The sequence below is a fragment of the Protopterus annectens genome, chromosome 1.part1 (genome assembly GCF_019279795.1).
Source record: "Protopterus annectens isolate FY-2018-M chromosome 1.part1, PAN1.0, whole genome shotgun sequence".
NCBI lineage: Eukaryota > Metazoa > Chordata > Ceratodontiformes > Protopteridae > Protopterus > Protopterus annectens.
The window spans coordinates 916,806,700-916,820,012 of NC_056726.1; positions in this window are offsets into that span (position 1 = coordinate 916,806,700).

Here is a 13,313-nt window from a genome sequence, read left to right on the forward strand (position 1 = left end):
TGTGATTAAGTTATTGCAAATTATTTTATTTTACATGCTTACGAATGACACCCTCATGTTTACAGCTATAGTTGTTTGTAAGACGCACTAAATTTACAATGGCAGAGATGGTATTCTCTTCCATATGAAAAGAATTTCAGAAACAATGTTAGTGTTCACTTCTACAGTCCCTTGATGAAAGCACTGAAATCACTGTATAAGAAGTGTTTCCAAAAAAAAGTTTTTTGCAGGGGGACATAACATGATGCTTTGGAAAGAATAATGGATCGGAATTGTATCGATCCACTGGTAAAGCAGTAGCAGCTGCAATTGAATTATGTATGTTTCAGATACAGACACGGGAGCTAGCTAGCATGTGCATGTACAAAGAAAGACAGCAAATTAGTAGATGCGGTATGGGAATGGTGTCTGTCACAAGTTACTTGATGGGACTGGAAATGGATTATTTAAACTTGACAGTTGGTTATGGTACACAAAAGAATGGAAAGGATGTCATGTTTTTTCATGTTTTGATGTTTAGCTAAGCTTTTGCTGAAAGGTGGGAGGGGCCAAGTTGCTGTCAGCTTACTGCAGCTGAACAGAGAATCTCGGAGATCACACATTCGCAGATCGCACTATAGTGGGGGGTGTGGGATCATGACATTTACCCTTTCTTAATCTTTTTTTCCTCACTGTAGTGTGATTTCGGTTGGAGAGTTTGTATGTGGACTGTGATTGTGACCGGGACAGGTGCGGGTCCAGTTGCATATGTTACATGTAAGTTGGAAAGTTGCTGGATCTACTGCAAAAGTGTGTGTGGGGGGGATGCCCCTCCCCCCCCTCGCTCTATGGTTCCGACGCCCATCATGAAATCTATACTGCCACTGCTGCTAATAGACCATGGCAAAAAAGGAGAAGAGTTTTCAGACCCTGTTTAACTTATCACAATCTGCATGAGGTGGAAATTGTAGAGAGCTATAGGATGGCTAGAGGCACACTACAGGAACTCTGCAACCTCTGTCATCCTAAACTCAGACCCAGGGCAAACCAAGAAGAGCCAATATCAGTGGAAATAAAGGTATGTGAATTTTACCTACAGGAACCTTTCAGAGACCAACTGGAGACATGCTGGGGTGTCACAGGCATCAGCATCTAGGATCCTCGATCAATTCCTGAATGCTATGCTACAACATGCCAGTGGCCACGTATATTTTCCCTATACTCGTGAGGACAGGGCCAAAAATATGCAGGAGGTCTACCCTGTAGCACACTACCCTGAAGTACTGGTGCCATCGATTTACACATGTTGAAATAAAGGCAACACCTCGGGAACAGGGAAGGGTCTGCATAAAAAGAAAAGGCTTCCACTCCATTAACTGCCAAGTTGTGTGTAATGTCAAGGGAATCATCTTGAATGTGTGTGCTGGCAACCCAGGCAGTTACCATGACTCAGATATCTGACACACCTCTCAAATGTATCAGATGTATGCTAGGGGTGATATCCCAGAGGATCATTTACTGGGGGATGCAGGTTATGTATTGGAACCATGGCTGATGATGCCCATCATAAATGCAGACACACCCACTGAAGAACACCATAATAAGGCACATGCTCAAACCAGAAATATCATAGAGCATGTCTTTGGGCTGCTGAAGTTGCAGTTCCAGTGCCTAGAAACATCTGTGGGAGCCCTGCAGTACAATCCACATACATGTACTGAAATCTTCACCATCTGTGCCATGCTTCACAACATCATCCTGAGAAAACAGCTTAAGCAGGATCAACAAGGGGAAAGGGCACACATCACACCACTAATGGCAAGGTCACCACAGACAGGTGAGGAGTCAGAGGGGGAATCAGCAGTTGCTGTGGGCGTCAACAAATGTAAGCATACTCAATATGCCCTCACATTGGCTAACAGGCAATGCATAGCAAACTCACTCACCACCTAAGAGGCAAAAACCTTCATCCAATGCATGTACATATAGTAACATTGATGCCAGGCAATGCATACAGCCTTACCTACCCGTGTAATGGCTATGTACTTATAGCATCATGGTGACTCAGCCCTGAACTACAGCTATGGCAATTGCTGGATTTACAAGGTAAATATTGGACTCTGAGTATTAAAACTAAATTGTGTAATAATATAAATGAATGGCATATCCTTGCATGTTATTACTTAGTAATGTAAGTAAGTAAAAGGGGAGTGATTTGTACAGCAATGACTTCAACAAGTGACAGAAGAGACTTATGTGAATGCATGTGTTGTCTATCAAGTAATAGACCTCAGGCATCAAAGATTCACACATTCATACCTCTCAAAAACATTGATGGTCACAGAATGCCCTCAGTTTGCCCTCATACTTTTGTACTGACAAATCATTAAAAAGAGACGTTAGAAATTCATGAGACAGACACATTTCATTTTCAGACTTCATAACCATCAGAAGATTGTTAAAACTAGTATAGTCCAGATTCAGATTTGCTGTATCCAGGACTGTATGTAAGCTTCTGAGCCCCACCCCAAGCTTTCTGTGTTGGAGGGAAGCCTTCTAGCTTATCAGTGGGAGTGGTAAGCACTAGGTAACCTATGTACCACATAAGGAGTGGTTCTGGCCCAGAAATTGTAGTTATTGGCCGTTTGGGCAGTTTTTCCATCTCGCTCAACTTTCTGATTTAAAAGACCACATTTGCACTTGTTTCCCCCGTTTCCTGTACCTAGTTTAGTTCAGATACAGATTCTTACTTTTAGCACTTGAATTTGCTTATTCGTGATCAGCACTTGTTCAGAACTTGTAAGCACTAAATAACCTACTAATTACTGCAGCACTCAACCTTCCTCATTACCTAGAGGAAAACATTTCTGGTACTTACTTTTCTCACTTGCTTAGAGAAAAGCAGCTCTTGTACTCACTTTCTTCACTTATCTAGAGGAAAATAGTTATTTTAGTCAGGCATGTCCAAGGGTCAGCTCCCAGTGTTCTCTCCTGTCTATCTGATGAATCTGGGCATCTTGGGCAATGTAGAAATTGCCTCATGTACACAGACAACCCACTCCTCCTACCACCCAACTTTACAACCTGTGAGAGATGCACTTATCTAGCCAAACTGGAGGTAAAGCTCTCTTCAATCAAGAATGAACTTGACAGTCAAGAGGAGAAGGTAAACACTTGCACCACACCACACTCATCACATAGTCCCACTAAACCTACACCACCAAAATCAACACACAGAAACACAAAAACATGTGCGGAGGCACTCAATAATAATCTGCTCAAGCAACAGAGACCTCCAATGCATGAACAGTAGCAACCTCTATCCCCCAACACAACCCAAATGACACATAGCCCACAGACTCAGTGTGCCACTCAACCACAGCCAATACGGCAAAACAACGTACCCAACACACTAGTCATAGACGACTCTATAGTCAGGCACACTGATGTCCCACTCACCAGGCTAAACAAGGTGGTGGTTACTGTCAGCTGCCTATCGGGTGCCAGGATCCGCCACATAACCCACGCATTCAGGTCACTCCACAACAAGTACAAATATGACTCTGTCATTGTCCATGTTGGTGTGAACAACCTGAGAGGTACCTCCCTGGACTACATGAAAAGAGACATGGAAGAGCTCTCTGATCTTGTAGCCCAGGCAGGTATGACCCTAGCCCAGAGTAGCATCCTGCCATCACCCTGAATGATGCCGCAGTACAAGGACAAAATGATTGACTTCAACAATTGGCTAAGCTTCTGGTACCATTCTAAAGGGATCTAGTATCTGTCTGCCTGGGATGACAAGGTCGACAGACCACGATGCTTTGGCAGAGATGGCCTGCACCTGCCACCCCTGGGATCCCAGATACTGGCTAAGGTTCTTGCTGCCCCCATAGTGCCATTTTTAGGCAAGCTTCAAATGACAAATTCACCACCATTACAGGAACAGGCAAGCAAAAACTGAGGGTGATGCTACTCAATGCTAGAAGTCTAAATCTCAAAATGCACTCACTCTACGCACTCCTTAAAATGGAGAACATCAATATCTGTGCAGTGACTGAGACCTGGTTTAAGGCTCCAGAGAGCACCCCTGCACTACCAGGCTATAACTCATAACACACTTTTTGGCCATGTAACCTGGACCGGAACACCAAAGGCGGAGGTGTGTCCATATTCATTAAGGATATCCACACCTCCAGGCTAGTTGCTCAGCATAATGCAGCCAAGGTTATTCAAGTGCAACTAACTCTGGGCAAAACTACAATCCAAATTGTAGCTTGCTACAGATCACCCACCATGCCTCAGGATTCCCACTTCTCTTTCCTTGATGTACTGGAAAATATTAGGGTTCAACCAAACACCCTAATAAAGGGTGATTTCAACTACCCCACCATTAACTGGGAAAACTACTCATGTACCAACTCCTTCGCTCAACGCTTTCTGGAATTCATAAATTCCAATGCCCTAGATCAACTTATCCACACCCCCACCAGGGGCAACACTATCCTAGATCTAGTCATTACCAACATGAGTGACTGGTGTTCCACACCTGAAGTCAATGCCTCATTGGTCCGATCCAACCATAAGCTAATTACCCTAGATATCCACATCTTGCCCCCACCCCCCGTTAAGGAAACCATTGTAAATAATTTCTCCAAAGCCATCTTCATGCTTCTTAAGACAGAAGTGGTGAACTTCATGACAACCATGCAGATGGATAATACAGTTACGACTACTGAATCCTACACAATTGCACTTTAAAAGCACTTACATAAGTGCATAGATCGTGCTATCCCAAACAGAACCAAGATGCTATCCTCCAAAAAAAGGAAGCCAATCTGGTGGTCCCCTGCCATAAACAAACTGTACAAAAGAAGGACAAAACTGTTGCAAAAGAGTAAAATCCCATGAGTGGAGGAGCTCCCTAGTCAGCCTCAGTAAGCAGCTGCAATCCCTGATAAAATCCTCCAAAGCTAGTTACGAAAACAAAATTGCCACTGATTCTAAAGACAACCACAAAGCATTCTATATCTATGTCAAGAATCTCAATGGCAACACTCAGATCTGCTCTGAGTTACAACACAATGGCACTAAATATACAGACCCAACTGATATTGCCAATATCCTGGCAGATAGGTTCAATGCTAACTTTAACCCCCTCTCACCCCCTAAAGAGCCCATCTCTATACCGGAAGAATGCAAAGTTCTTGTAATCACAGCTGCACAAGTAAAACCCACACTCTACAAAGCCAAAAATACAGCATCCATGGGACCAGACAACATCCCAGGCTGTGTTCTACATGAACTACAGAATGAACTGGCACCCCACCTAAGTACCATGTTCAATCATAGCCTCTCAGGCTTTGTGCCTGCTTAATGGCGCACAGCGATGGTTATCCCACTCCACAAGGGGGGAGCCACCACGGACCCCAGGAACTACCGCCCCATTAGCCTGACGAGCCTGGTCTGCAAGGCCATGGAATGTATCATCATGGAACTTATAAACAAAGACATTGGTAATCTCCAAACTCTGGACCCCACCCAGTTCGGGTTTGTAAAAGGCAGATCATGTCTCCTAAACCTGATAGACTTCTTTGAAGCAGTCACCAAAGCCGTAGACAAGGGTAAGGTGGTTCACACAGCCTATCTAGATCTTGCCAAAGCTTTCGACACCATCCCCCACTCTGGAATTATAGATAAACTCATTAAACTAGGTATAAATTCCTATGTCACAAGATGGGTTCCCAACTGACTCACTGACAGAACCCACACTGTGAAAGTAGCAGACTCCAAATCCGACTTCAGACTAGTGACAAGTGGAGTACCACAGGGTTCAGTCCTGGGTCCTCTCCTGTTTTGTATCTACTTCTCTGAAGTACAGGCTAACACAGAAGGTCTTTGGCTAACGAAGTTCACAGATGACTGCAAACTAGGAGCCATAATCGAAACTCCTAAAGATGTGGACATCCTACAAAAGGGCCTCACTGAGACAGATGCCTGGTGTAAAAGCCATGGCCTCAAGCTCAATGCCAAAAAGTGCATTGTCATCCCCATTGGTAAAAACTCTGTACCCATGAACTACAACATAGGCGGTAGTATACTTAACACCAAAAGTGTGATAAGAGACCTTGGGACACATGTGGACAGTAGTCTCTCCTTTAATAATCACATCGCCACAGTAGTCAGTAAATCCTTCTATGTGGCACACCTCCTCACAAAAGGTTTCTCATCCTGAAAAAAGAGGTCATTGTTCCCCTCTACTCATCACTCATTAGACCCATTGTAGAGTACAATGTCTCTTTTGGTATGTACCTCACAAGACATCTACAACAACTGGAAAGGCCACAGAAATACCGCACAAAGAGGATGACTGTCCTCAAGCAGATGCCCTATGCAGACCATCTCAAAAAACTCCAGCTTTACTCCGTCGCATATCGCCTACTCAGAGGTGATCTCTATCTAAAATACAAAGCTATGTCAAACCCAGAGCTGTTGGACATGCTCCACTTAAAGAAATCCCAATCCCTCTGAGCTACACGCTCTAGGGACCTAAATCTTGTCACCACAATAAACAGAACATGCCGGAGGGATAGATTCCTGTCCCAGAGACTTCCCATACTCTGGAATAAACTACCTATCTATATCAAACAAAGCTCCTCATTAGCACTCTTCAAGAAAAATCTTGATGATTGGATGGAAAATAGGAAATTCACCCTGGGGATCACCTATGTGGCTCTGCTCGACAGTGGCACAGGAAAATAATTTTCTTGGGTGGCAAAAGCCAGGGTATCTTTTTGGATGGGCTTGTATAGGCCCTAGGGCCGATAGCCTAGTACCTACCTATGAATCTATGGGCCTAAAAATACTGATGCAAAGACTGTTTTGATTCTATCAACTGTCTAACTTTGTAAGACCAAAATATGTAGAAAAGTACAATTAGCAAAATAACATCACAAGCACAGATATACTAAGCACTAAGTCAGCTATGCACCCTGAACATCAGACACAAAGCTTATGTATCCCTGAATCCAAAAGACAGAAAACAAGGATATGGCACAGTTATCATCCCTTGCACAGGGTGTTGTTGTTGGGGGGGGGGGCAGGAAGCCTAGGCTGATACAAAAGGTAAGTGAGTGTGAGTAAGAAGGAGACACAGGCAGACATTTGGATAAAGTAAGAAATGGCCACTGAGACAGAATGAGCTTTAAGCCTGATGGCTGAACCATGTACCTGCTGTGTGTGTGTCTGCATAGGCTCTGTATGTGAAATTTGTATGTGAGTGTCTGCAAGAACACAGCCAAGCTGCGTGCTAGCTATACATCTTGGCATGTTGGACAGGGGTGAGCCATGCATGATAGAGGTGGCAGTTCATCATTGTCATATCTGACCATGAGAACTTGCTCTGCCAGGAGTTGCACTGGCACATGCATGCCCATGGTCAGATGCATACCTCCCAACCATCCCAAATAACTCATTTTTTACCGATTGTTGGGGTCTAAATAATGGGGCGTCACATTTCCTGAGTGGCACCCCTTCATTTCTGATTTTTTTTCCCTTTAATTTTTTGCTTCTCGTTTTTTGAGCTGACGTCATCATGTGCACGATGACGTCCACTCTGTCAGCCTGTTGGAATTAAGCTCAAGGGCATGCATTTCTGGCTCACTCTTTCATTTGAATGGATCTGCAAGCAGGAAGGAAATGACAAGGGTATCATTAGTTAACAGCATGATGGATGCTCCTACTCAGGATGGAGTTATTTCTTCTGCTGCTTGGGATATGATATGAACTGCTTGGACATTATTCTGCTGCTTATGCGAGGTATCTGAACTGCTTATGCTCATATTTTGAGGGACAGAGTTATTATTTCTGCTGCTGTTTATGCTCGTATGTAGATTCTGCTCATGAGGAACTGCTTTATGCTCATTGGTAGATTCTGCTCATATTTTGAGGGACAGACCTATTTCTGCTGCTTTTTTGACAAACTGCTTTATACTCATAGGTAGATTCTGAACACTGGTGTGTGTGTGTGTGTGTGTGTGTGTGTGTGTGTGTGTGTGTGTGTGTATGAAATGCCCCCAGATGAATACACCTGTTGGCTAGAGGTACTCAGGCTCAAACCCTGTACCTTCAGTACAGGTAAAAAGAGCCTAAAATCCCTAGCCACCACAACTTGTGAATTTATGACTCATATTTTTGAACTGTTCCTCATTAAATCTGTGGTTTTCAGGATTTTTGTGGCAAATCACTGAAGGATTGAATTTACTAAATGACAGGCTTTTGAATTTCAGACTTCATATTCTTCAGAAAATAAATGGTAACACAAAACCTTTTATTCTAGCAATTTTCTATGTTTATAAGATCAGTATTTGAAATTTGCCCCTATTTTGGGGCTGTATCCCCTCATTATTGGCTTTGTCCAGTTTTTTTGTGCTGAGAGTTTGAGAGCTATGGTGAGAAGTGAGAACCGAATTCAGTAAATAATAGCCATTTAAGTTTCAGTCTTCCTATCTTTCGGGAAACTGCTGATTTGGCATAGTTGCATGTTGCTCTGACTGTAGTGCACAGGGTCCTGGGTCCAAGACTTGGCAGTGAAATGCATGGTGGTAACACAACATTATTCTAGCATCTTTCCAAAATTATACAAGCAATGTTTAAAACATGTCACTGTTTTTTGGACTTTTGCCCCCCCCCAAAAAAAAAAAACTGAAACTGAAAATAAGTGCAAGAAGCTGTGCAAGATGCCTATGGCTTACACTACTGTCATTCTATTTATATATATCTATATAATGTGTGTGTGTGTGTGTGTGTGTGTGTGTGTGTGTGTGTGTGTGTGTGTGTGTGTGTGTGTGTGTAGAGAGAGCATTTTACACCAGCTGTAGGACACTGCTATTACCATCTTCCTCTCACCATACTCTGCTGATGTCATCAGCTACAGCTGTTTTGTAGATGTGCAGTATTTCCATCAAGGCAGAGTCAGAGACTGGCCTGTAGGTCAGGCACAAGTCATCTCATCCTATATGATATAGATTGCAGTGATAGGGCTTTCAGTCTATCATCGTACATCATGGCATGATTTGTAGGTCCTGTATTTTCTTGGAGAGTAATGCCTGTGGTCTCTCCAGCAGGTCTCTGTCATATAATCAAATGTTCAACTCCATGAACTTCCATTCATCAAACTGAAAACAACAAACAAGCACTTCAGTGAATGTGAACTTCAGTGAATTTGTAAAACGGAATTGCATAAGTTGGTCAACATTGTGACCATCAGACAAACTTCAGTATGTTAAACCCATGCAGGGGGGGGCTTCCCCCCCACCTACAACTATATATACCAACTTTGAGATCACACTACAGTGTGGAAAAGCACAGATTTCCTGATGTTGGTCAACTAATGTCATTCATTGTTTTAGAAATTCACTGAAGTTCACATTCCGCTGAAGTGCATGTTCACTGTTTTTGGTTCAATTAATGGAGGTTTGCTGAGCTGAATGTTTGATTATATGATATAGACACCTCTCCAGCTGCTGCAGGTGTCTGGTGAGGTACATGCAAAAGGCAGTATTAAACTCTATTAGTGTTCTGATGAGGGTCCAGTGCAGTGCTGTTATACCATTCTTAGATCTAGATACGTTGGCCTGACTTATGAGGTGCACAATGTAGCCTTTCCATACCACTGTGGAAATGTGGTGGTTGAAGTTCAGATTGCTATCTATGTGTGTTCCTAGGTCTTGCACCACTGAATTTGAGCACAGGTGAGCATTATCAATGTTGTAATTAGTGGGGAAGTCCACTTTGCAGAAGGACAAAATAGTGACACATTTTTGCCTTTATTTGTAGACTGTGTGGCTTTGGCACAAATCATTTGTCTGTGTTAGCCCCTTCTGTTCATAGGTTCATAGGTTCATAGGTAGGTACTAGGCTATCTGCCCTAGGGCATTTATAAGCCTAGCCAGAATGTGTTGGTTTTCGCCTCTCTTTTAAATTAGATTCCTGAACCTCTGTCCAGCAGGGCCATAGAAGTGATCCCAGGAGTAAATTTACGATTTCCCATCCACTCATCAAGATTTCTCTTGAAGAGGGTCAGCAAGGGGCTCTGCCTCACATGGACTGGGATTCTATTCCAGAGTGAGGGAAGCCTTTGGGATATGAATCTATCCCTCCAGCATGTTCTATTTATTGTTGTGCTAAGGTTTAAATCCCTGGAGCGTGTAGCTCTAATGGATTTGGTTTTCTTGAGGTGGAGCATGTCCAACAATTTCGAGTTAGACATGGCCTTGTACGTCAGGCAGAGATCTGTAGTTATGTTATCATCATTGGTGGACTTAATGATTGCACCCAATATGCAGTAATCAGCAAACCTGGTAAACCAAAGGCTGTATACTTTAGCCTGGACTGTCAAGAAATAGATTCCAAACAGTAAAAAGCCTAGCACAGATCCTTGAGGTACGTCAATGGGGACAGCTCTACTGGTAGAGGTCAATTCACCAACTTTCACAGTATTTGTTCTGTCAGTAAGCCAATTGTTAACCATCACGTGACATATGGGTTAATCCCAGGCTGAAAGAGTTTCTCAATAATACCTGAGTGGGCATTGTGTTTAAACCCTAAGCTAGATCAAGGCATGCAGTATGTACTGTCTTACCTTCATCCAGGCCTATTACACAGAATCAATGGGCTGTGACAACATCACGGATTGCCTATAGTGTGACTCAGAACATATACCTACCTGATATGGTTAGATACACACTTTAACATCCCCTGCAGATGAAATATGTTTCCATAGGAGGGTGTTCATCAACATGCATTCATCTGAGTTTGGGGAGAGGGGATGACAGCACCTCTACATGCATGTATAGACATATACTGACTATCCTCATCTATGAGGTAGACCAACATGTAATCATGGACCTTTTCTAAATGGAGACTGGTAATATCCCGGCTGTGTCCAAAACATGTGTGAGTTGTTAATGCTACATCCATGTCTGTTATGTCTGTTAGATGTCCTCAAAGAGGTCATCGAAGGCATGCATGATGACAACACTATCATCATGTGGAACTTGATCGGACCACTGGATCACATACATGGCATCTAAATATGTTGAAATGTGTGAAGTGACCTATATCTTGAGTCCAGTGATCAGGTCTGTACATCAGCGCTGTCTGCTAGGCTCTTTCCTGTCCATTATTTAAGTCACAGACATCAAGAATGACATACACATCCTCCTTGACTCCAACTGTGATATTAGTATAATACAGACAGTATCAACACACACCAAAGACTGTTGCCACAGCCATGACAACACGAGATAAAACAAAAACATAGGGAGATTTGTTACATTATAAAAACAAATGGACAACCCAGTGATAATGTAGACATTACACGCCTATGAACAGACCAAGTGTATGTGATCTGTGTCCTTGGGTAGATGATATGTGGAATGTCCACCAGCATGTTGCCACAGTGGTGACTACTCCTTTGTATGTAACACAACTACTGAGTATATACAGGACATCCACATCAAACGTCATAATTCCTCCATAGTTCACAACTTTCATCACACCAGTACCTGAGTACAATGCACCCTTCTTCATGTACCTTCCTACACATCTTCCAGTGATGTGTAACTGAAGTGTACCACCTTTGCCACAGTGAGCTCCCATATATCTTATTGGCCATATCTAGGTATTCTTTTTGTTGCATAAACATTACTGTCTGATGGTGCGGAACCCCCATCAAGGTGTTATACCAGATGCATGTGTCATACCTGTTCCAGTGATGTACACAGTACATACATAGCTGTTTGACAAGATTGATGGGAAGTTTTACATTTGTGACAGTGTGGATTGTGCCACATATATGTATGCCATGCACACCAGTTAACTGACTTGGACTTATCATAGTGTCACATACAGGTGTAGCAGTATCCCTGTTAACACCTCCAGCATGTGTTACCTTGTCAAAACGGTGCACATGATTACCCTCATAGATTGCTGACAAGTCATAATAGTTGCACAAATGTGTTCATGCAGAACCATCTAGGATCACTCAGAATCACACATGTTATGTCAGTGACTTGGGATTATTGGTGGTATTATTCTAATATTGTCCATGATTGTGCATGTTTCTTTTTACTGTTGTCTATGAGCCTGTAACTGTGTCCCACTTGTTGGAGACCTCTGCTGACATTACAGTCATATTCAGGCAAATCAGTTTGCACAGCTTCACAATATACACCCAACCCCAATTGCATATAACACCCCAGATAGATGCCCTCAACATTGTTCATGTCAGGATGCTTATATCGCAAAGACATCTTCTCCATTGTTATGTCACCTTGTCTGACAGTCACATAATATACATTTCACTGTGCAGTCTGTACTGTAGTATGTCGATATGTGATTAGTGTTCCTGCTACAACTGTCTTCAATTTATGTCCATGTCTGCTCTGCCATATGGAGTTCCACCTGTCCCTTTCCCTGTGTTCATTCCTGCAATTCATTTGTGTGCCCTATTCAATACACATACTTGCCCTGACTGATTATTTTAAATGGCAGTCCATGTACTGTTACAGATCATTTACACAACTTTTGTTCAGAATGCCTGAAATGGTATGCCACAATACTCTGCAATGTTTACACTGTCCTGTACTGTGTTTGGACCATATACATTGCTATATTATTAACCCTGGTAATTACTGTGGCATTCCATGCAATCCCGCAGACCTAGTTTGCCTGTAGGTAAACAGGTCTATATGTTTGCTGCTATTCATGTTGCCTTACATGGTTTTCTGGCCAGCAACACTGCTGCCAGCCATGAAACTGCTCTTGTTTACATTTAAATGCAGTGCACAGCATGCATAAGTAATTAGCGTTGCTGCTCACCACTCAAACACATAAACTGCGTGTAGGCTTCGCGCAAAGCCTACATGGAGTTTATTGAATCTCAGCAGATAGTTATTAAAAAAGCATATGTGATGTATAACGTGTGTAACTAAGAATATTTTTAACATGGTTTGTTTTCTTTTATAGAAATGCATGTTTGCCTATGTCTTAACTGATAACTCGATAAAGGTGTTAAAATACAAAAAAAGCTTAACCTTCTGCACCAGACAAGTCAGAAGTTATTATGTTACCAGTACTTTACCTTCCCTTTACAATTAAAAGATATCATTCACAAGTTTCTTCAGAAATAATCTTGATATATATATGAAAAATATAAAATATTCACATGGGGTTGAAGCAGTCAAGCTTCTTGAAGGTCTAAGCTTGACAATTGAATCTACGAACCTGTGTACCTACACCATGCTAAGGTATGCTGGCAAACCCTGATAACA